At 46.8% G+C, this 23,917-nt stretch overlaps 1 protein-coding gene and 1 pseudogene across 2 annotated transcripts in view; both read left to right on the top strand.

The window, feature by feature from the left end:
* The window catches only part of LOC114200578 (uncharacterized), a 52,489-nt gene extending 52,065 nt beyond the window's left edge, over positions 1-424 (top strand). Inside the window, exon 17 of the mRNA XM_088027068.1 lies at positions 353-424. The gene's annotated coding sequence lies outside the window, so the exon portion shown is untranslated. The remainder of the gene's footprint in view (positions 1-352) is intronic.
* On the top strand, positions 396-20,914 carry LOC148163400 (Golgi SNAP receptor complex member 2-like; annotated as a pseudogene). Its single transcript, XR_015769090.1, has 5 exons — positions 396-495; positions 4,408-4,516; positions 5,319-5,451; positions 15,084-15,224; positions 18,671-20,914. The product of XR_015769090.1 is annotated as a Golgi SNAP receptor complex member 2-like (transcript).
* The last annotated feature ends 3,003 nt before the right edge of the window (positions 20,915-23,917 follow it).

The raw sequence follows: 23,917 nt of genomic DNA, 5'->3' as shown, positions 1-23,917 counted from the left end.
CAAGTAGAGGGTTCTTCACCCTTACAAGCCTGTGGATAATTCACATTGGGGTGTTTGGGGTTTGTTTTCTTAAAAAAAAAAAAAAAGAAGAAGAATGTGTGAGAGCATTAATTGCCCAATCTGCGGAAAAGGCAAAAATTCCTCCACTCCTGCGGCACCCGGGTGGTTCGGTTGGTGAAACATTAAAACTCTTGGTTTCAGCTCAGGTCATGATGGATGTCCATACACGTAATTGGTGCTCATCACTGGGGGGCTAGTGGTGGTGAACGTCGGGGGCTGGGGGAATCGCATCACTAGCTTTCAGGTTACAGCTGATTTCCATAGATTCAAAGCTGCTACTGCCACTCAACAGACTGCTGAGGTCACCACAACCCGCACAGTCCCAAGCCCGGTGACGAGTCGGGGAATATGGAGTCCAACGTGCTCCCTGCACGTCTGCTACTGCAGAGGAGGAGAGAGTGGCTTCCACCTTTTCACCTTCCAGATTTCACACAGGTACATTTTATTGGCAGAAGCCTGCTGTCAAGGGAATCTGTGAAATGTGGTTTGTGGGCTTCCAGCACCTGCAAAGAAAGGGATAGAAGTGGGTGTCAAGAGCCAACCAACACAATCCAACAAATGGGTGTGTGTTCAAGTCTTTCTAAAAGGGGGGTGGAGTCTACAAGGAGTAAGATGGTGGAGAGCTAGCTATGTCAGAAACCTAGAAAGGTGTCATTCTAGCTAGGCAACAGGTGAGGTACCAGATACTAGATACTGATACATGCAGTCATCCCCAGAGCTGACTGGAGAAGCACCTGGAGTGGATGCTTCGTTTGGTCTCTGGAATGTTCTCATTGGAATGAGAGCTGGAAAGACTATGGGCAATGAGGTATCTGAGAGGAAACACAGTCCTCAACCAAAAAGGCTGCCAGAGAAAAGGTATCCATAGGGAAACACAAATTCTCAAAATATAGTCTTTAAACATCTAACTCAAACATCCTTGAGATGCTTCTTTAAAAGACTGATCCTGAAAAATTAACAGATTAATTAAATTTAAAGGCTGATCCTGTGCATCTCCCCTGTTGGAAATAAACCAAACCAGAAACTACTTAATTAGTCCAGACAGATCTCAATTAGTAATATAATACTGCAGTAGTAGAGGGAATATAGGACTGTTGTAGTACAGGGGATATGGGACTGCTGTAGTAGAGGGAATATGGGACTGCTGTAGTAGAGGGAATATGGGACTGCTGTAGTACAGGGAATATGGGACTGCTGTAGCACAGGGAATATGGGACTGCTGTAGTACAGGGAATATGGGACTGCTGTAGTACAGGGAATATGGGACTGCTGTAGTACAGGGAATATGGGACTGTTGTAGTACAGGGAATATGGGACTGCTGTAGTACAGGGATTATGGGACTGCTGTAGTACAGGGATTATGGGACTGCTGTAGTACAGGGAATATGGGACAGCTGTAGTACAGGGAATATGGGACTGCTGTAGTATAGGGAATATGGGACTGCTGTAGCACAGGGAATATGGGACAGCTGTAGTACAGGGATTATGGGACTGCTGTAGCACAGGGAATATGGGACTGCAGTAGTAGAGGGAATACAGAATTGGCCTTGCCTCTGGGCCATGGGTCATGTTTAAAGGCTACAGGAAAGCCCTGGAAAAGACAAGAGGAAGTTGAAACCAAATTTGGGCTCCTTGCTCGCATTGGTCAATTTGGGTTCACTGTTTGTGGTGCTCATGGTGGAGGTTGGCTGCTGATGTTTCCCTCAAGGGTTGAAGATGATGTAAGAGCTCAGCAGCTTCCTTCCCTGTGCCTCTAAGGCATAGAGGCCAGAAGCACCAGGAAGCAGTTGTCAGGGGCAGCATAAGCAATATTCCAGGCCTGATCACAGAGGCCTGCTAGGAAGGGCTCCGAGGGTGACCTTGGCCAAGCCCAGGGGAGCCTCCAGAGAGCGCTCTAGGGCCTGATGTCCGGGACCATGCTAGAGGTCCAGGGTATGGTGTTGCATTTCCAAACGAGATAGCAATCGCCTGGTATTGCCAGGGAGAGGTGGTTACCAAACAGGAGATCCCTATCTTTCAGGACCTTCTCTGATCATTTTCTGCGGCTAATCGCCTCATCCCTTCTCCCCTCGGACCCCAACTCTCTTTCAGGCCGGCCAGCCTGCTTGTAATCCACATGACGTGCCTTTTTGCGTACCATTTTCTTCATCTCTTCCCTCACCAGATCATGTCTCCCATCTTCAAAATGATCTTCAGAACTCGCTTCACCCCACCGGTTTCCCCCAGCTTACTCTTTTATGTTCTTGCCTTTCCTTGACACCGCCACTCCTCAGCTTCCTTTTTGTTTACACTAGTGTGTCTGAGTGCTCTCTCAAATCTTGGGACTTTTCATGTCCCTCTGGCCTGTCATTCCTAATTACATTGTTTCTCAAGGACAAGGATTATATCTGTCCTGCCCTTTGACTCTCCCTAGTACAGACCAGCACTCAGCACGTTGGGTCAAAGAACAGAGAGTGGGATTGGCTGGGTCCAGATTGAGGTTTATCACTTGCTGTGTGACCTTGAACAAGCTACATAACCTTTCTGGGCTTCAGTTGTCTTATTTACAAAATGAAGATGATAATGGTCCTTTCCTCGTGGGGTTATTGACTTTGCAGAATGTCTTAGATGTGGCAAGTGCTCAGTAAATGCTGCCTGTCGGTATTATTATTCATATTCGTGTTAAATTATTAGAAACCCTGCCAAAACATGTGGCTTAAAGTGCCACTTACAAATTTTACAGTTCAGCGATGCTGTCAATTTAAATCGGTTACATGTTGGCGTCAGAAAACGTGTCTTTCCTGGCCGAAACACTGTTGATTACTCCTGTCTCGCTCATTTCCTCTCTCTTCCTTTGAGAGGCAGGTCCACGAGATCCAGTCTCACATGGGACACCTGGAGACCGGCAGACAAGCAGTCTCTGCACCATGAGTAATTAACTATGGAGACCAGAGTCCTTTCTCTGATGACACCATGCTAATGGGCTGGGTTTCCTGACCGCGTTTCTGCCTCAGGGGCTTAATGATTCAGCGCAGAATGAGTTCTGTTGTTCGGGTGGACAGAAGCACCCTCTGGCAAAGTCGCTGGCTTCCCTGATTGCACCCTGTGGAATCCCACCAGTCATACCCCCGTGACCCCTCCGCTCAACCTGACATGGCCCTATGGGAATGGACATTCTCTCCTCCACCTGTCTTCATCTAATTACCGAGCCCTTAGAGGACTGTGCTCCATACCAACTCAGAGATGTTGAACTGGAATCGGTCATTTCTTCTGAGCTGAGAACTGTGGCTTTTTTAGGAGGATTATTCAGAAACGAATAGCAATATTAATTAGTTTAGTTCCCACACCGTGGTTTCTTTGGAGAAGAGCTCTGCTTTTTGTTTCGTGGTTTCTTTGCCGTTGTAAGGAAAGGTCCTCTCTCGGAGCTGGTCAGACAGGCACCACTGGTTCCCCACACGCTGCGGAGGCCACCCCCTCACCTCCCTGCCCGGCTGTCAGCACGCCCGATTCTGACCACTCGTGCCTCCTTTCCACAGCCTCAAAAGCGTCTCTGGGTTCTGTGCCCACCTCGTTCTCATCCAAACTGTATATCAGCCGTAGGTTGGACAGGTCCACTGTCATGTCTTTCTGGGGCGAGAAGCAGTCTGGGTGCCTTTCTTCTGTGCACAGATTAGTGTCCAATCGGCTCTGTTTGCCTTCCCAACATTCCCGTTGTCGTATGATGAAAAATGGAAAAGCGGTAATTTCGACTGTTTATCAAAAGGGATAAGGAAAGTGAGTGTATTTATCATATCTTTATCTCTGTGGATTCTTTCCTGGGCCTTTCCTAGTGATATTTGGTCTATTTTGGGGACATCAGCGTCAGCCTGCCCATTCTTATGGAAAGCCTTAAGGGAGCACTTCTCTGTGTTTCACACACTAATCTTCCCCTTTGCTTTTTTTTTTTTCTTTTAACCTCATTACTGTAGGGAATTCAATTGGCAGCCTTTTTACTAGATATTTATAACTCGTATCTGGGAATAATCTCAAAGGAAAAGAGACCTCATTCTGTTTCAGAAGATCCTGCATTTTGCTTATTTTGTTTCTAAAGGCAAGAAATTTATTTCTACAGATTTATCTAGCTTTTTTAAAAATTGGCATTGTTATGGCTTTAACAGCTACATGTGTGTATGTGTTTAGAAAAACATTTACAGAGTACTTAGTATAACTTGAATTTTTTCCAGTTACTCACTAGTATATGTGTTTTTCTCCCTTTAAAATGTGTTTCTTTGAATTTATTGGATATGGAAAAAAGATGTGTTTAATGTATCCTTCTAATTTAAGTTCGCTGTCTCTTCCAGCAATTATTCTTTTTTCTCTTTTGTGCAGTAGTAGAAAACGAAATCCAAGCAAGCATAGACCAGATATTCAGCCATCTAGAACGTCTGGAGATTTTGTCCAGCAAGGAGCCCCCTAACAAAAGACAGAATGCCAGACTGTGAGTGCACTGACACCCTCAGCCCGTGAGGGCTAGCCCAGGGGAGGCTAGCGAATATTCTGAAAGATCCATTTACACATTGAAAAACGAGACTCTGTAAAGATAAAGTTCCCCTAAAGGGCACGATGCCATTTCACTGATGCTTCCTCAAAATAAAAACCCTGTGAGGTTAGTGGCTCAGAAGCCTCATGTCTCCTTACGTTGGGTCATTTTGATATTGCCTGCCTACTTGAAGCCTACTGCTGTTGGAGAGGTTGGCTCTGGCCTTTGGTTCCCGCTGCCTTCTTGGGTTGAAATGAAATCTTGCCCTTAATCACTTCAGTCAGTCTGTTTATAATGAGATGCCAATCTTACGTTTGATACTCCCCCATGAAATTAAAATGAAAGCCCCCTCAACACCTCCACCCCAGCCCCTGCTCCCAAAAGTTTTATGAAACTTTGTTGATGCTTTACTCGAAAGATGCCCTTGGGCTTCTTCTTGGGAAGCAATATAGTCCATGGAAGGTCAGGGAGAGGTCCTTGAGCCTGCTTCCTGTCACCTGTTGCCTGTCATGCATCCAGACTCAGAGACCAGCAGAGCTTAAGTAAAGCTGCTGGAATCTCGTGGGCTACCACCCGACTGGAACCACAGGCTGCTGCTTTTTTTTCACCATCCTCGATCAAAATCAGGAGATTCTGTTGGAGATATCGCGAAGCATTGTCGGGAGAAGCAAGGAAGCATCTTCCTTGAATACAAAGCCTGGCCACTGCAGCGTGCTGCCTTGGGTTCCTGACATGTAGTCTCTCTCTCCATCAATTCCAGGCGTGTTGACCAGTTAAAGTATGATGTCCAGCACTTGCAGACCGCTCTCCAAAACTTCCAGCATCGGCGATACGCAAGGGAACAGCAGGAGAGACAGCGAGAGGAGCTTCTGTCTCGCACGTTCACCGCTAACGTAAGCCAGGCTCCGGGGTGGGGATCTGCAGGTACCTGGCAGCTCCCTGGAGCTGCAGCTGGGGTCTTGGAGCTTCATCCTTTTCGGGGGTGTCTGAAGCCGACCGAGGAGGAGGAGACCCACTGGAAGTGACAGTGGCCTTCGTGCATTGCCGCCAACACTAGACCTAGACAGGGAATCTCTTTGGCGAACACAGAAGCCCGAAAAGGAAGCAGTTACACTGAGGGAACGGGCAGAGGTGAAAATGACCTGGTTGGACTGAGAGGTGGAAGTTCATGTGGTGGAAAGGTTTTTTTCTGATCAGATAGAGACACGATGATGAGAACGGAGACCATTTGTCAGGAGGCAGCGTTCCAAAGCTGCCTTTCGGCGCTCAACATGGCTCTGTGTCTGTAGCTCCAGGATCGGATGCATGAAAATGTTTTTGCCTCGAATCTGAGCAGCAGTTTGGAGGAATTTGTTAACAGATATTTTGTTTTGGATGGATTGCTTAACTTTGAGCCTGTTTGAAAGTGGCCTGTTGGCTTGCATGTTTGATTTGGGGGACACCCTTGGCCCTGCCCTTGGATCTCGATAGGATCATTTCCTGCACACGGCTATAGAGCACATTGGCCTTTTTCATGTCCTGCATCATATATTTCCACCAAGCGAGGTGGGTTTGGCGGCCTTTGTTTTGTTTTGTTTCGTTTTACAGAGAGGTTCATTTTCTTTTCTTTTTTTTTTTTTTTAATTTTTTATTGTTATGTTAATCACCATATATTACATCATTAGTTTTTGGTGCAGTGTTCCATGATTCATTGTTTGTTCATAACACCCAGTGCTCCATGCAGAACGTGCCCTCCTCAATACCCATCACCAGGCTAACCCATCCCCCTACCCCCCTCCCCTCTAGAACCCTCAGTTTGTTTTTCAGAGTCCATCATCTCTCATGGTTCGTCTCCCCCTCTGACATACTCCCCTTCTCTTCCTCTCCTGTTATCTTCTTCTTTTTCTTTTTTCTTAAAATATGTTGCGTTATTTGTTTCAGAAGTACAGATCTGTGATTCAACAGTCTTGCACAATTCACAGTGCTCACCGTAGCACATACCCTCCCCGATGTCTATCACCCAGCCACCCCATCCCTCCCACCCCCAACCACTCCAGTAACACTCAGTTTCTTTCCTGAGATTAAGAATTCCTCATATCAGTGAGGTCATGTGATACATGTCTTTCTCTGATTGACTTATTTCACTCAGCATAACACCCTCCAGTTCCATCCACGTCGTTGCAAATGGCAAGATCTCATTCCTTTTGATGGCTGCATAATATTCCATTGTGTATATATACCACATCTTCTTTATCCATTCATCTGTCGATGGGCATCTTGGCTCTTTCCACAGTTTGGCTATGGTGGACATTGCTGCTATAAACATTGGGGTACACGTACCCCTTCGGGTCCCTACATTTGTATCTTTGTGGTAAATACCCAGTAGTGCAATTGCTGGATCGAACGGTAGCTCTAATTTCAACTGTTTGAGGAACCTCCATACTGTTTTCCAGAGGGGTTGCACCAGCTTGCATTCCCACCAACAGTGTAGGAGGGTTCCCCTTTCTCCACATCCCCGCCAACATCTGCCGTTCCCTGACTTGTTAATTTTAGCCATTCTGATGGGTGTGAGGTGGTATCTCATTGAGGTTTTGATTTGGATTTCCCTGATGCCAAGCGATGTTGAGCACTTTTTCATGTGCCTGTTGGCCATTTGGATGTCTTCTTTGGAGAAATGTCTGTTCATGTCTTCTGCCCATTTCTTGATTGGATTATTTGTTCTTTGGGTGTTGAGTTTGATAAGTTCTTTATAGATTTTGGATACTAGCCCCTTATCTGATATGTCATTTGCAAATATTTTCTCCCATTCTGTCGGTTGTCTTTTGGTTTTGTGGACTGTTTCTTTTGCTGTGCAAAAGCTTTTTATCTTGATGAAATCCCAATAGTTCATTTTTACCCTTGCTTCCCTTGCCTTTGGTGATGTTTCTAGGAAGAAGTTGCTGCGGCTAAGGTCGAAAAGGTTGCTACCTGTGTTCTCCTTTAGGATTTGGATGGACTCCTGTCTCACGTTTAGGTCTTTCAACCATTTGGAGTCTATTTTTGTGTGTGCTGTAAGGAAATGGTCCAGTTTCATTCTTCTGCATGTGGCTTTCCAATTTTCCCAACACCATTTGTTGAAGAGACTGTCTTTTTGCCATTGGACATTCTTTCCTGCTTTGTCAAAGATAAGTTGACCATAGAGTTGAGGGTCCATTTCTGGGCTCTCGATTCTGTTCCATTGATCTATGGGTCTGTTTTTGTGCCAGTACCATACTGTCTTGATGATGACAGCTTTGTAATAGAGCTGGAAGTCCGGAATTGTGATGCCGCCAGCTTTGCTTTTCTTTTTCAGTATTCCTCTGGCTATTCTGGGTCTCTTCTGGTTCCATACAAATTTTAGGATTATTTGTTCCATTTCTTTGAAAAAAGTGGATGGTATTTTGATGGGGATTGCATTGAATGTGTAGATTGCTCTAGGTAGCATTGACATCTTCACAATGTTGATTCTCCCAATCCATGAGCATGGAACGTTTTTCCATTTCTTTGTGTCTTCCTCAATTTCTTTCATGAGTATTTTATAGTTTTCTGAGTACAGATCCTTTGCCTCTTTGGTTAGATTTATTCCTAGGTATCTAATGGTTTTGGGTGCAATTGTAAATGGGATCGACTCCTTGATTTGTCTCTCTTCTGTCTTGTTGTTGGTGTATAGGAATGCCACTGATTTCTGTGCATTGATTTTATAGCCTGCTACTTTACTGAATTCCTGTATGAGTTCTAGCAGTTTTGGGGTGGAGTCTTTTGGGTTTTCCACATACAGTATCATATCATCTGCAAAGAGTGAGAGTTTGACTTCCTCTTTGCCGATTTGGATGCCTTTGATTTCTTTTTGTTGTCTGATTGCTGTGGCTAGGACTTCTAATACTATGTTGAATAGCAGTGGTGAGAGTGGACATCCCTGCCGCGTTCCTGACCTTAGGGGAAAAGCTCTCAGCCTTTCCCCATTGAGAATGATATTCGCTGTAGGTTTTTCATAGATGGCTTTTATGATATTGAGGTATGTACCCTCTATACCTATACTCTGAAGAGTTTTGATCAAGAAAGGATGTTGTACTTTGTCAAATGCTTTTTCTGCATCTATTGAGAGGATCATATGATTCTTGCTCTTTCTTTTGTTAATGTATTGTATCACGTTGATTGATTTGCGGATGTTGAACCAGCCTTGCAGCCCAGGAATAAATCCCACTTGGTCATGGTGAATAATCTTTTTAATGTACTGTTGGATCCTATTGGCTAGTATTTTGGTGAGAATTTTTGCATCCATGTTCATCAAGGATATTGGTCTGTAATTCTCTTTTTTGATGGGGTCTTTGTCTGGTTTTGGGATCAAGGTAATGCTGGCCTCATAAAATGAGTTTGGAAGTTTCCCTTCCATTTCTATTTTTTGGAACAGTTTCAGGAGAATATGTATTAATTCTTCTTGAAATGTCTGATAGAATTCCCCTGGGAAGCCATCTGGCCCTGGGCTTTTGTTTCTTGGGAGATTTTTGATGGCTGCTTCAATTTCTTTAGTGGTTATAGGTCTGTTCAGGTTTTCTATTTCTTCCTGGTTCAATTTTGGTAGTTGATACATCTCTAGGAATGCACCCATTTCTTCCAGGTTATCTAATTTGCTGGCATAGAGTTGCTCATAATATGTTCTTATAATTGTTTGTATTTCTTTGGTGTTGGTTGTGATCTCTCCTCTTTCATTCATGATTTTGTGGATTTGGGTCATTTCTCTTTTCTTTTTGATAAGTCTGGCCAGGGGTTTATCAATCTTGTTAATTCTTTCAAAGAACCAGCTCCTAGTTTCGTGGATCTGTTCTACTGTTCTTTTGGTTTCTAGTTCATTGATTTCTGCTCTGATCTTTATGATTTCTCTTCTCCTGCTGGGTTTAGGCTTTATTTGCTGTTCTTTCTCCAGCTCCTTTAGGTGTAGGGTTAGGTTGTGTATTTGAGACCTTTCTTGTTTCTTGAGAAAGGCTTGTATTGCTATATACTTTCCTCTCAGGACTGCCTTTGCTGTATCCCAAAGATTTTGAACTGTTGTGTTTTCATTTTCATTGGTTTCCATGAATTTTTTTAATTCTTCTTTAATTTCTTGGTTGACCCATTCATTCTTTAGTAGGATGCTGTTTAGCCTCCATGTATTTGAGTTCTTTCCGACTTTCCTCTTGTGGTTGAGTTCTAGTTTCAAAGCATTGTGGTCTGAAAATATGCAGGGAATGATCCCAATCTTTTGGTACCGATTGAGACCTGATTTGTGACCTAGGATGTGATCAATTCTGGAGAATGTTCCATGGGCACTAGAGAAGAATGTGTATTCCTTTGCTTTGGGATGGAATGTTCTGAATATGTCTGTGAAGTCCATTTGGTCCAGTGTGTCATTTAAAGTCTTTATTTCCTTGTTGATCTTTTGCTTAGATGATCTGTCCATTTCAGTCAGGGGGGTGTTAAAGTCCCCCACTATTATTGTGTTGTTGTCAATGTGTTTCTTTGCTTTTGTTATTAATTGCCTTATATAATTGGCTGCTCCCATGTTCGGGGCATAGATATTTACAATTGTTAGATCTTCTTGTTGGATAGACCCTTTAAGTAGGATATAGTGTCCTTCCTCATCTCTTATTACAGTCTTTGTTTTAAAATCTAGTTTGTCTGATATAAGGATTGCCACCCCAGCTTTCTTTTGGTGTCCATTAGCATGGTAAATGGTTTTCCACCCCCTCACTTTCAATCTGGGGGTGTCTTTGGGTCTAAAATGAGTCTCTTGCAGACAGCATATGGATGGGTCTTGTTTTTTAATCCAATCTGATAGCCTGCGTCTTTTGATTGGGGCATTTAGCCCATTTACATTCAGGGTAACTATTGAAAGGTATGAATTTAGTGCCATTGTATTACCTGTAAGGTGACTGTTAACTGTCTGTTGTCTGTGTTCGTTTCTGCTCTTTGCTGCTTTTAGGTTCTCTCTTTGCTTAGAGGACCCCTCTCAATATTTCTTGGAGGGCTGGTTTCGTGTTTGCAAATTCCTTTAGTTTTTGTTTGTTCTGGAAGCTTTTTATCTCTCCTTCTATTTTCAATGATAGCCTAGCTGGATATAGTATTCTTGGCTGCATATTTTTCTCATTTAGTGCTCTGAAGATATCGTGCCAGTCCTTTCTGGCCTGCCAGGTCTCTGTGGATAGGTCTGTTGCCAATCTAATGTTTCTACCATTGTAGGTTACATATCTCTTCTCCCGAGCTGCTTTCAGGATTTTCTCTTTGTCTCTGAGACTCGTAAGTTTTACTATTAGATGTCGGGGTGTTGACCTATTATTATTGATTTTGAGAGGGGTTCTCTGTGCCTCCTGGATTTTAATGCCTGTTTCCTTCCTCACATTAGGGAAGTTCTCTGCTATAATTTGCTCCAATATACCTTCTGCCCCTCTCTCTCTCTCTTCTTCTTCTGGGATCCCAATTATTCTAATGTTGTTTCGTCTTATCATATCACTTATCTCTCGAATTCTGCCCTCGTGATCCTGTAGTTGTTTCTCTCTCTTTTTCTCAGCCTCTTTATTTTCCCTCATTTGGTCTTCTATATCGCTGATTCTCTCTTCTGCCTCATTTATCCTAGCATTTAGTGCCCCCATTTTTGATTGCACCTCATCAATAGCCTTTTTGATTTTGACTTGGTTAGATTTTAGTTCTTTTATTTCTCCAGAAAGGGCTTCTCTAATAACTTCCACGCTTTTTTCAAGCCCAGCTAGTATCTTTAAAGTCATGATTCTGAACTCTAGGTCCGACATCGTACTAATGTCCGTATTGAGTAGGTCCCTGGCTGACGGTACTACCTCTTGTTCTTTTTGCTGGGGTGATTTCTTTCGTCTTGTCATTTTGTCCAGAGGAGAATAGATGAATGAGAGAACAAAATGCTAACAGGTTTACAACATCCCCAGCAAATATACTGTATACAAATCAGAAAAGACCTGAAACCAGGGGAAAAGAAAGGGAAAGAAAGAAAAAAGAAAGAGAAAAAGAAAAAAAAAGATAAAAACAAAAACAAAACAATACAAAAAAGGCAGAATATGATCAAATATGATCAGGCTAGTGCATAGATCAGTGCCACACACTAGATTTTGGGCGTATTTTGGTCTGTTAGAAAAAAGTGCCTCCTAAAATTTTAAAGGAAGAAAGACATATATGTACAAAATAAGGGTTGATACAATGAAGGGATGGAAGATGACTGTAAAGATGAAAATTATAAAAGATCTTATAAAAGGACTTGGTAAGATAAGTTGTTTGAAAAAAGAAAGAAGATTTAAGAAAAAAAAAAAAAGGAAAAAGGGAGAGAATGGGATCAGGCAGGAGACTAGAACAAAGCCATACACTAGTGATTTAGGGTATATTTTGATCTGTTAGAAGAAACTGTACCTCAAAATTTTAAAGAGAGAACAACATATATATATGCCAAAAATAAGGGTAACTACTATGAAGGGATAAAATATGACTCTAAAAATGAAAAATAAAAAATGTTTTGTTTTTTTTTAAAAAAAGGGATTTATAAGATGTTGGTTGAAAAAGGGAAAAATAAAAATAAAAAAAAACAGTCAACAAAAATTAACTTTGATGAAATAATGAATCATGGTAAAAAAAAAAAAAAAAAAAAAAACCATGAATCTATGTGCAGTATTCCCCTAGCGCTGGAGTTCTCCTATTCTCCTTGATCGATCAACTTGGTCTTGGCTTGCTGGCTGTTCGTGCTGATCTTCTGGGGGAGGGGCCTGTTGCTGTGGTTTCCAAATGTCTTTGCCGGAGGCGGAATTGCCCCGTCCTTGTCGGTCCGGGCTAAGGAAGCTGCTCCGGTTTGCTCTCAGGAGCTTTTGTTCCCTGCAAGCTCTCGGTACAGCTTTGGAGGACCAGGGTGAAAATGGTGGCCTCCCAATCTCCACTCGGAGGAGCTGAGAACTCGGGGCCCCGCTCCTCAGTGCGCCCCCAGAGAAAAGCAGTCACTCCCGTGTCCCCGGTCTCCGGCCGCACTCCGTGCTCACCCGGCCTATGATCGAGCGTTGCTATCTCTGGCACCCGACCCCGCGCGGAGTCTCCAAACCCAGCAGATCCCTGCAGTGCGTTCCCGCACTGCTCCTCCCCGGGCAGGAAGGGGAGTCTCCCCGGATCTGCTGCTTGTTGGGTCCCTGCTGGGGGAGCCGTGCCCCAACTGGGCCGCAGATCACAGTTTATGGCAACCCCGAGCTGAGAGCCCGCGCCTCTGCTCCGTCTCTGCAGCCGGCTTCCCTGCTCTGATACCTGGGAGCTCTGGCGCACTCAGGCACCCCCGGTCTCTCTGTGACCCCAAGGGTCCTGAGACCACACTGTCCCGGGAGGATTCCACCCCCCGCTTAGCCACTGCAGCGACGTCCCTCCGCCGAGCCAACTTCTAAAAGGTCCGATTTTGTGCTCCGCGGCTCTATCACTTGCCAGAAGCAGCCGGCGGAGGCCCCTCCCCCCCGTCTATCCTCGCGAATATCGCCTCGGATTCACTTCTCCGCACGCCCTACCTTCCAGTAAGTGGTCGCTTCTCTGTTCAGAGAGTTGTTGCTACTCTCCTGTTCGATCTCCTGTTGAGTTCGTAGGTGTTCAGAATGGTTTGATCCCTATTCAGCTGGATTCCTGAGACCAGACGAAATCTAGGTCTCCTACTCCTCCGCCATCTTGCTCCGCCTCCTCTATTCATTCACTTTTTCGAGAGGTTCATTTTCTAATGAGGTCTTAGCGTTCTGAGCCTGCCGTTAGAATTCAGATCAGTCCACATTTCACAGAGGTTTGTCTCTTTGCCGTGTCCCTGCTGGCAGTAAATTTCCCTGAGTATTTCAGAATGTGCCTGCATAGATTTTGCTTTTCTAGGGTAAGTAGTCACATATCAGTGGTTAACAATTCAAAAGTGTAATGAGGATGTGCTGGTGGTAGAGCGGTAAGCATAGTTCCTTTCCTTTTTTTATTTTTATTTTTTGTAGTTTCCAGGTTTTCATAGATGCCTTTCAAAAGCATAATGAACTATACAACACACTAAAAGGTTTGTGGGCTTTTGATAGTCATGGCATTGGGTATTCAGGCCTGTTTTAGGCCAGGGACGATCACTTAGAATTATTTTGTTTCTTATCAGCTTGGTGTGGTGTGGAGCACACGGTGCCCTTAGTAAAAATTGACTTGCCAAATGAACTACTTGCTGGTCATTCTGTGAGCTAAAACTAGGATACGTTTTTCCGAGTGATGATGCCCCATTAGCTATTAGAGGGTAAGAAAGATTTGTATATAAAAGGCATTCTGCAGATGCTGGTCAGATGAAGAGAAGTCGCTCATTGATTCATTCAAACGCTGGGGTCTTTCGCCCCCCCCTGAGCATTGGCCATGTGCAGAACACTGTTGAATATGCTGAGAGTCAAGCTTGGGAAAAAAGGCAAAGCCGGGGCTCCTCCCTGGGAGACGCTCCTGTGTGAGTCGCAGGGACAGAGAGCAGGTGCGTGGGAAATGATTCCGAACTTGTGCAGCAAAAAAAGAGGTGGTTCAGCCTCTTGGTGGTGATTGAAGGAGGTGAGAAGGGCACTGCTTGCCAGGCTGAAGAGTGTGCCATGGTCAGGAGGCAGGAAAGCGGACGTACGGCCAGTCCCGTCTGGCTTCTGTATACAGCCCCCTTTGGTGTAAACTTAGAGCCCCAGGACCAGTCTCAGGGTTTGTCTCCACTGGGTGGTTAAAGAGGGCAGGCTCCTCACTCAGTAGTGAGATGCAGGCCCCGCTGGACTTAGCAGCTCTGCCTGATCTCAGACAAGCTGTTCCACCTCTCTGGGTTTCAGTTTCTTCACCTCTAAAATGGGGACACTGTAGTAACTACGTCGTCACGTTAGAGTGACGATTAAGTGAGCTTAGGGTAATGCGCACACAGAGGGGAAAGCACTTGATCAGTGTCTGTTTTTCCCTCCCTTCCTTTCTTTACAGCCATTTCTTGCCCGCTTAGGAGAATTGTCATTCAGGCTACCATTGGGCCTTCCTTGGAAATGGGCTCCTATATCCTGAGTCTCAATCTAATGGCAGGGATAAACTGTAGATAAAACAGCTGCAGAACCAAAGCAAACCTTTAATACTAATGTGTTAAGGGAAAGCCAAGGAGAGGAACACGTGGACCAAGCTAAGTTCATAGTCAGGGAAGTAGTCAGAGAAAGCCTTTAGGAGAAGGCCAGCGAGGCCTTGAAGGCCTGATGTTGTCTGTCCTAGGCGGTGGTCATGGTAGAGAGGCAGGAATGAACGGGCCTTGTGTAGCGGGACTTGTTTGCAGAGTGCCAAGTCGGAGGGAAGTTGCTCTTCCTCTGAGCGAACAGAGGCCACCCCAGGTCTTGGCTTCGCTTTCTCCTCTCTATTAGGTTCCTCTGATTCTTGCACCATTCCCTCTGGCTGTTCCTCTGGCTTGGCCTTGGCCAAAAGGCAGAGCGGCCAGATGCGGTAGGACCCCAGGAGCTGACCAGCCAGCAGAGCTAATCCAGTGCCTGCGTCTCTTTCACAGGACTCTGATACCACCATCCCAACGGATGACTCGCTGCAGTTCAACTCCTCCCTCCAGAAAATTCACCACAGCATGGATGACCTCATTGGAGGAGGGCACAGTATTCTGGAGGGACTGAGGGCCCAGAGACTGACCTTGAAGGTGGGGGCCCTTCTGGGGGACAGGGAAAAGGCCCTTTGTTTTGGCCTCATCCAATGGTTTGGTACCTGCGTTTACATTGTGGTTCCGTATCCTCACATTTTGAGATTTCGATGGAGTCTGGGATCCTTCCTATCAGAGCTGAATTATTGTGAGTCCACGGGTCACCACACTCTCTTCGCCAGCAGTTATTTCTTGTGCTTGCAGCGAAGCATAATTTAGCATCTCTCGGTGTCTAGGTCTTTTTCCATTTACCGAACCTGTCATGAAAGTGACTGCTACAAAAGGAACCAAAAAGACCAAGAAATTCCACAATTTCAGAAATGACAGAATCCGCGATTCCAAGAAGGCAGATGCGGCTGTATGGGGCACCTCCCCTTCCCATGGCTTCCCGGAGGGGCCCCCCCCCCCCCGCACACACAGACCGCCTTGGAACCGAGACCTTTTGTGCTCCTGTAACTGAGCCCCCGTGGGTGGGGTCTTAGGGCCGCCCTGGTAGACCGGCAGCAGACGGCTTCTAGAGCACCGGCTGTTGACCCACAGCACCGCTAGCACTCTCGTTAGTCACAGGTGTTTCTAGAAGCCCTGCCCCATTGGCTGAGACTCAAACCTACCCCCACCCCACCCCCAATCCCGGGAGTGGTTTACAGAAACATTACACAGATTCTGATGTCAGTCGTGGTGTTTCAGCCTCAGCCCTTTTCCTGTATCAGCCCTGTTGGATAATGGGGTGTGGGCTGTGCCTATTATCAGGGTGTGGTCCCCTGTGAACGAAGCACTCCCAGCCACTGAGCTGTTAGAAACAGTCAGTCGGAAGTGTGAGCTTTATCTTAGTTTTTGTTGCACCATGTTGAGCCTGTCAGCTCCGCAGGACTTCGGTACGTGGCTGGACAGCCCCTGCCATCTTTACTAAGGAGAGGGTCGGGCGAGCCGTGAGGGACACTTGACCTCCTGCCACTGGCCATGGTGCTTCTGATGGTCTAGAAGTGTGGTCTCTGACAGCTTCACAGGTGCCCCTCTTTCCGAGAGGCCACCTGCCGTAGTCTCAACTGATAAGTGATGACTCATCTGCCCTTTCTTTGGAAAACTGTCTATATCCCAGAAAAACAGTAAAACCGTTTTGTTTATTTATGTTAGAGAGTGTGTGCAAGAGCAGGGGTTAGGGGGAGCTTGCAGACGGAGAGGGAGAATCTTCAGCAGTCCCCATGCCCATCCGGCGCTTGATCCCACGACCCTGAGATCATGACCTGAGCTGAAATCAAGAGTTGGGACACTTACCAACTCAGCCCCCCAGGCGCCCCAGTAAAACCCTTTTAGAATAAGACTCACCGCACTGCACTAACGTCGACCTAGTGGGGATTAGTTAGAGCTTCTTGTGAAACCCAGTGTTCATTTCCCAGCAAAGTCTGGTGTCACGGGGGAGTCCAAGCAGCATCTGCCCCTAGGCTGTCCCCAGAAGGATAAGCCGGGAAGCCTGAGAGGCGGGTGGGTTTAGAATGTGAGTTTTCTAACACTTTCCTCCACGCACCTACCACTGCCTACCTTCCTTTTGTCTCCTGATGCGCGCCACCCACCTCCCACCCCACTTCCGTTAGGGGTTTCTCTGCCTAAACCATTGGAAAGGAACATAGAGAGCATGAAGGAACTGGGCCGTGATTTGGAGAAATTTGTGTTTGGAAAGGAATACCTTTTTTTTGAAATTTATGTTAATTTTCAGGTGATTGTAGAAGCTTGAGACTTGCACTTTGTACAGTGATGAAATAATCTGCTCTCAGAGCTAAGCAGACTCTTTAGTGAGAGCCTAAATTTTACCATCACTGTCGTGGAAAAAACACATCTCTGGCCTCCTCTGGCAACGGTTAAGTTGGACTTGAGAGATCCCTCTCAGGCTTGTTCGTCATTGCCTGGGCTGAACCCAGGTTTTGAATTCCTGTCCTCACGTCGTTTTCACTTCTGCCTCTTGTCTCTTGCTCGTTAATGCATCGTTGGTTTAAAAAATGCACGGAGGGCGTTAGGCTAGGTGCCATCCGTAAGGAAGCGGTGGGTGGTGTGTGTGGAAGTAGGTTAGGGTCTGCCCCAGGAGTCATTTATACTTGTTACTTCGTAAGAAATTGAGTGTGCTTAAAAACAAAACTTAGAAAGCAGAGAGGAAGGGCACGCTGGGTGGTGTGTGCTGTTGATTTAGGAGTAAAATAACCCTTTGGGTTTTGGTGGCGTTTATGTAAGGGGTGGCTGTGTTGGTGTGTGTCCTTCCATGTCACCCACGTCAGACCCTCTGGTAAACATGGATGTTGACCCACACGTTACACACCAAAGAATCCCAGAGGTTTCTACTCTACAAGGTGAATGGGCTGACAGCCAGGATTTCGGAGTTAGGGAGCAGAGGAAGAGTTTTTTGATGTTGCCCTTTCAAAAAAAATACATAAAACATTCCAACATCAAAAAATTTTCTTGAGGTATAATGTCCATACAGGTGTACAGATGTAATTGCCCGGGTCATTGAATTTTGGCAGATGCACACCCCTTTGTAATTCACACTGCTCTCCAGACAGAGACCATTTCCATGGGCCCTGGACAATCCCTCCTGCTTTTGCCAGCCAGATGATTCCTCCTTCCAGGGAACCATTGTTGATTATCTCACCATAAAGTAGTTTTGCCTGTTACTGAACTTCATTTAAATGGATTCGGAAGCGTGGCTTCCTCTCAGGAGTGTTTTCCAAGCTCTTTCATATTGTTCATGTCGGTCATTAGGTCCTTTTTTTTTTTTAAAGATTTTATTTATTTATTTGACAGAGAGACAGCGAGAGAGAGAGAGAGCAGGGGGAGTGGGAGAGGGAGAAGCAGGCCTCCACCGAGCATGGAGCCCGATGCGGGGCTCGATCCCAGGACCCTGGGATCATGACCCGAGCCGAAGGCAGCCGCTTAACCAACTGAGCCACCCAGGCGCCCGGTCATTAGGTCCTTTTAATTGTCAAGGAGTATCCCCATCATGCCGATTCACTGGACATTGTTTACCCATTCTCTGGTTGACGTACACCTGGATTATTGCCAGTGTTTGGATATTCTCCTGTGTTTTCCATCAGAAGCTTTATGTTTAATTCTGTGATCCATCTCAAATTCATTTTTGTGCATAATATGAATTGAGGGTCTTCTCACACACATATACGTATATGATACATAGGAGACGTGTGTGTGTATACATGTCCATGATACGTATGTGAGGTAGAGTCCATTGTTCCAGCACATTTGTGGAAAAAACTTTTCTTGCCTCCCTGCTTTGCTCTGGTACCTTAATCAAAAGTCATTTGACCGTAAGCGTCGATCTATTTCTGATTAATGCTGCATTTTATATGCTTTAGGCATGACCAGGAGACTGTCTATTGGTAAAGTCCCATTCCTTGGCAAGACGAGTTGATCGTTGTTTTTCGTTCTCTGCTTGTCTGCCCCAGGGGACTCAGAAGAAGATCCTCGCCATCGCCAACATGCTTGTCCAACACCGTGATGCGGCTCATTGAGAAGCGGGCTTTCCAGGACAAGTACTTTATGATTGGTGGGATGCTGCTCACCTGTGTGGTCATGTTCCTCGTGGTGCAGTACCTGACATGAGCCAGCCACGCCCCGAGGCCACCATCGTTCCCACGAGTGAGAGTCTGCGTGAGCGAGAGAGGGGGGCCCAGAGGCTGCCTTCTGAAATGTATGCCCTTCTTAACTGTGAAGACCACTTGGAAGTAATTGTGATCTGTAACCTAGTGGGAGTTTCAAACCTGTTCTGTGTTCTGTGATACCTTGGAGGGGGCAGTTAGTGCCACCACGCTGCACGGCGCTTAGGCAATGAAAGAAGTACCTGTTCTCTTTCTCTCTTTCTTGCCCTCACTGGGGGAGGAAGTGACGGTAAGGGTAAGGGAGGAAGAAGGAAGCAGGAAGGAGAGGATGGCTTTGCTGGTTTTGTCCACATAGCTGCCGCGCACCCTGGGAAGCCTTTCATAGTGAGCCTTGCAGATAGGACCATCCACTTGGTCATCATCTGGCCTTTCTGGCCCCTAATGGGTAGGTCAGAGCAGAAGCAAAACGGAGGAGGGGAAAGAGGCCTTCTTTCCCTACATCATTGTAACATGGATTTCCATGCTCTTGGTACTAGCTGCCCCCATCCCCCAGGGACATGCAGATGACTAACTGCTGATACTTGTCACCCTTCCCTGGAAGCAGCTACCTAGAGGAAACAGAGGCACTGATGCTATTGCAGACAGCAAGTAAGATTTTCCACATTAGGGTGTTGGGTGTTGCTCCTTTCTAAAGTGAGGCCAGTATTATTCCCTGAGAATGTTTGGTCTTGAGACTGAAGACCCTAATCACTGGTTTTTTTTTCCAGTGGTTAATAGAGCGGGTGGTTTCTGCAGTTCCAGGACTGCAGCCTGGCATCATGCCCAGGCCCTGGTGGGCCTTTGCCCCTGAGAAAGTCGCTGTATGCGGAGGTTAGTGTTGTGTCCATTAAAGCGTCTTCTGTAGTTTTAGCGTCTCTGATTCTCTGGCTGTCTTCCCTTCCCTGAAATCTAGCAGCTGCCAGCCAGGCCCCCATTCTGCCCAACCATTGTGGGCAGGCACCACCCTGGAGATGTCCCTGGCGTCCTGTGAGTCTCTGTTGTCAGGGACCGGCACCTTTTTCTCTCTCTGGCCAACCGTGGATCAAGGCTGCACCAGGACCTGGTGTATTGTGAAATTTATTGTAAAGCCAGCCTCTGTGTTGTGAGTGAGCACTGCAAGTTCCAGAAAGACCTGGTTGGCATGTGTTTTCATGTGTCACAGGCCCTACCAGCCCCTAAGCTCACTAGCCTTGTGGCAAGACATAAAATAATACTTGGAATTTCCCGGAACTGGAACCCGGGTCAGTATTAATCCACCTGGGATTTTCCTGCCTCACCTGCGTCCTATATGTGTTTTTTGTCACCTGGACGGTCACCTGTCTTCTCTTCCTTTTCTGTGTGTGTTCCATTCCACCTCCCTTATTTACCTCCCACCTGTTTCTGTAGCAGTTTTGTTGTTTTTAGGCGTACCTTCTGGCGAATGTGTCTTAGTTGTCACAGATTTTCAACATGAGTTTCCCCTGGTACTGATTTCACACTTGGTGGGCTATTGCTCCTACCCCTCTGTGCTAACCGAGGGCCCTGGATTTCCAAGGAAAGGGGGATCTGGGACCCCTTCATAAAAGGGTTGCGGGTCCTTCCAGAGTGAGAACGGTGGCCTGGAGGGGAGACAGAGGAGTCTGGGCGTCTTCAGACCTAGGTCTGACTTTGGGGAGGTGAAATTTCCAGCACCTCCTAGCTCCCCTGCCAGCACAGGGATCTTAGCAGTCCATAAAAAGAGTTCCGTAAAATGGATTTTTAAACTGCACAGATCCAGTTGTCCTATCCCTTGGGCATCTAGGGATCCTGCCGAAGAGCACCCTTTAGAGGAAGGTGCATAAGGAACAACTAAGCCATTTGGAGCTGGACTCGGGGCGGGGGTGGGTGTGGAAACTCCCCCAACACCCCATCCTGCATGGCTGATGTGATAGATCTGTTTGTTAGGTACACCAGCGTGCTTCGACACTTGCCCTCCCAGTGAGCGCTGGTCTTGGTGAGCCAGAGGTAAGGCTTTCTGTCCTGCTGCACTTTGAGAGCCATTCTCCCGACTTTGTAATAAAAATTATGAAGACAGTTTGTGGGTCTCTACCACCTGGGGCTAGGAAACAGCCCCCACAGTGTGTCTGGAGACCCAGAGGCACTGAGATGGCACAAGCTGGCTTTCAGGGCCTTGTGAGAAACACACCTTGGCCTCACTGGGTGCTCCTGTCTCCACAGCAACCCCCCTCTTCCCCCCCCCCCCCCCCCCCCCCGCCAGAGCCTAAGGAAGTGGTCCAGGCTAGGGAAGGAGCACCCTCTAGTGGAGCTGGGGTGAAGCCTTAAGTCAAGCAGGTGAGAGAATCTCCAGGGGACAGCATCTTTGACCCTGTACGGGATTTGGGTGTGCCTGTGGCAGTTGAAGACAGGTGGGTTGTCAAAGAACTTGGGATTATCTTCATTCCATGGAAGTTTACTCCAGGTGTGACCACTTTAAGAAAAACCAAACTCAAAGACCCAAGTAAGTAGGAGAGTCTTGATTTTTATACGAGGCTTCACTGCTAGGATTTCCCAAAGTTTTTGCCCTGATGAATTCAAGTGGGTTTGATTTGCAGATTTGGATTGACACCCATTGTTTTTGAAACACATCAGTTAAATAAAGTTGGGATTGATATTTTTTTTAGAAAAGTATCTTGTATAAGTATGGCCCCTTTTTTAAAGTTTCCAGGCCGGAGATTCTCAAACACTGCTCCGTGGCCAGGGGCTAGGCTGGCTGCCTTAGAAGCAGCGGGAAGCTTTTTTAAAATTATAGATTCCTGGGGGCCTATCCCAAACCTTCTAAATTAGGGTATTTTTTAAGTCTCTAAGGTAACTCTGATGTGTGTATTTTGGAACCACTGTCTTTTAGACATAAGGCTTTTGGCTTAATCAAAGATGATACCATTTGAAAATAAATGCTGAACTGGGCGGGCATATATGTGTAAAGAACAAAACTTATCGAGTCCAAAATAAAGTCTCATTTGTTTATATCCTCTCTTATTCCAGAAAAGATTTGAGGAAATTTACAGGAACTGACTAAAACAGTGCAATATGAAGAAATGAAGACCAAGAGCAAATCAGAGTAGAGTGTCATTACTAAGAAAAAAAAACCCAAATGCAAGTCATGAAGCCCTTCCAGAATTGTTCTGGGTCTGCTTCTGAACCCCAGCAGCCAGAGCAAAGAGAGAAGCATGATCTGTCACTGTGTCAGTGCGGGTGGGGATGCCATTTGCTCAGAGGAAAACCCGGACCCTTACTACTGCTAGCTTGTGTGTGGCCCTTCCTGGAAGTCAGGTCTCCCTCCCCTCTGCTCTTCACAAACCCTCCGAATCAGGTCATGTATTATCCCTATTGTGCAAGTGGGCTGAGATTCAGTGACCTTCTCCAGGCCCCACATCTGTCTGGCTGTATAGCCCAAGCTCATGACCATGGTACTGAGGCGCCTCCCGTGCCCGGGATGAGGGGCAGGAGATGTAGGCAGGATGCCAGGATTGCGTGTAGGCTGTAAGGCACTTGAGCCTCACAGGGCAGGTTCTCTGTCCTAAAGTATTTTCCTAACTGAATTCGGGAGAGGGCATTTGTGGGGAAGTTTCTCAAGTGGAGAATGCGCGCTGTACTCAGGCCTCGCCACTAGGGAGCGACATAACCCTACCTGTGGCTGAGCTGTCCAGCACGGGGCTCTGGGCCTGAGGCCTCGTTTGTTTGGAAGAGGAGGAAACAGCCATACCCTTGGGTTGGTTCCTTTTACATACAAAATTCCCTGCCGAGTGGTGGTTCTGGGCTGTTGCTTGGGGTTCTCAGGATATGGCCACAAAAGACCTGAAATCTATTAGTTCTGATTTTCAGACTCGCCTTCCGTTCAGTCTTTCCCTCAGCACGTGGACATTCTTGCAAACAAGCATGGAAAACATTTCTCAAAGCGTGTGTTCATTCCTACTCCCCTTTTTATGTCCTTTCATTTCACGTGGCACTTGGGATAGGAGGGAGGTGGGATGGGGCCAGGACATCTGGTAGGTCCTTGGCGCCCTCCAGTGCAGTTGGTTAGTTCCCTGCCTCAGGAACCCCTCTGTGAGCATGCCCTCCCCATCTCCCTACATCCTTCTGGCACAGGGTGCTCAATCTTGGCTCTACACGGGGATTACTTCCGGAGCTTTGTGGGTCTTACCCTGATTTGATGTAATTGGCCTGGGTGCACCCTGGGCATGAGGAGTTTTGAGGGTTGTCCAAACGATTAAAACGTGTAGACAAGGGTGAGAAAGACTGCTTTAGTCCTAGGGCTTTCTACCCGAGGTGAGGCGGTCCCCCCCCGCCCCCCAGGAACTTCCCTGTGGCCACACCAGGGACCCACCGCCCTGAGCAGCGGGGGTGGGCTTCGGGAGGCTGGAAGCTTGACTCTCCCATCAGGTGGGGGAAGGGGCCAAATCCTTCCTGGCCAGTGGGGCCCCCTCATTGACTGGTGCCTCTGTGTCAGTTGAGTGGAGCAGCTCAGTGGGACGAGCCAGCCTCGCGCTGCCACCTCTGGTGCACCTCTCAGCCCTCCCCACCACCCCCTCCCCAGTTCTGCATCCTCCCCAGACCACTTGGGCTTCTTGGAACCTTCTGTATCTTTGCACAAGATGTTTCCTCTGGCGTGTGCCACAGACTCCCCCACAATGCCACGTCCCCTCCAAGAAGCCTGTCCTGCCACCCCGCAACATACCCCTGGCACCGCACGTCTGGGGGACGGTGGCGGGAAGGGCTTCACTACGGGGACTTGTGTGCATCCTGTGTACGGAGAGGTAGGTGTTCAGTCGTGACTGGGGCTACTGGCCTGCAGGAGGGCACTTGGTGAGCCCAGCCCAGGCAGGTAACCGATTTCTGAGAAATGAGTACAATGGCTCAGCAAAGCTTTTGTGGCCAGGCCAGGAGGAAGCCAGAAGGTTCAAGGCCACTGATGCCACTAGCCGTGTGCTATGGTTGAAGTAAAAGGGTGTGGGACTTCGTGAGCAAGAGTGCATCAAGGATTGTTAGGGGAGAGGCCAGTAGGGTGACCAGTTCCTGTTGGTTTTAAAGCTCAGAGTC

Source organism: Eumetopias jubatus, unplaced genomic scaffold, assembly GCF_037043125.1.
Source record: "Eumetopias jubatus isolate StellerSeaLion01/CBP00866 unplaced genomic scaffold, mEumJub1_p1.0 scaffold_10, whole genome shotgun sequence".
NCBI lineage: Eukaryota > Metazoa > Chordata > Mammalia > Carnivora > Otariidae > Eumetopias > Eumetopias jubatus.
This window is presented reverse-complemented; position numbering and strand designations above follow the sequence as displayed.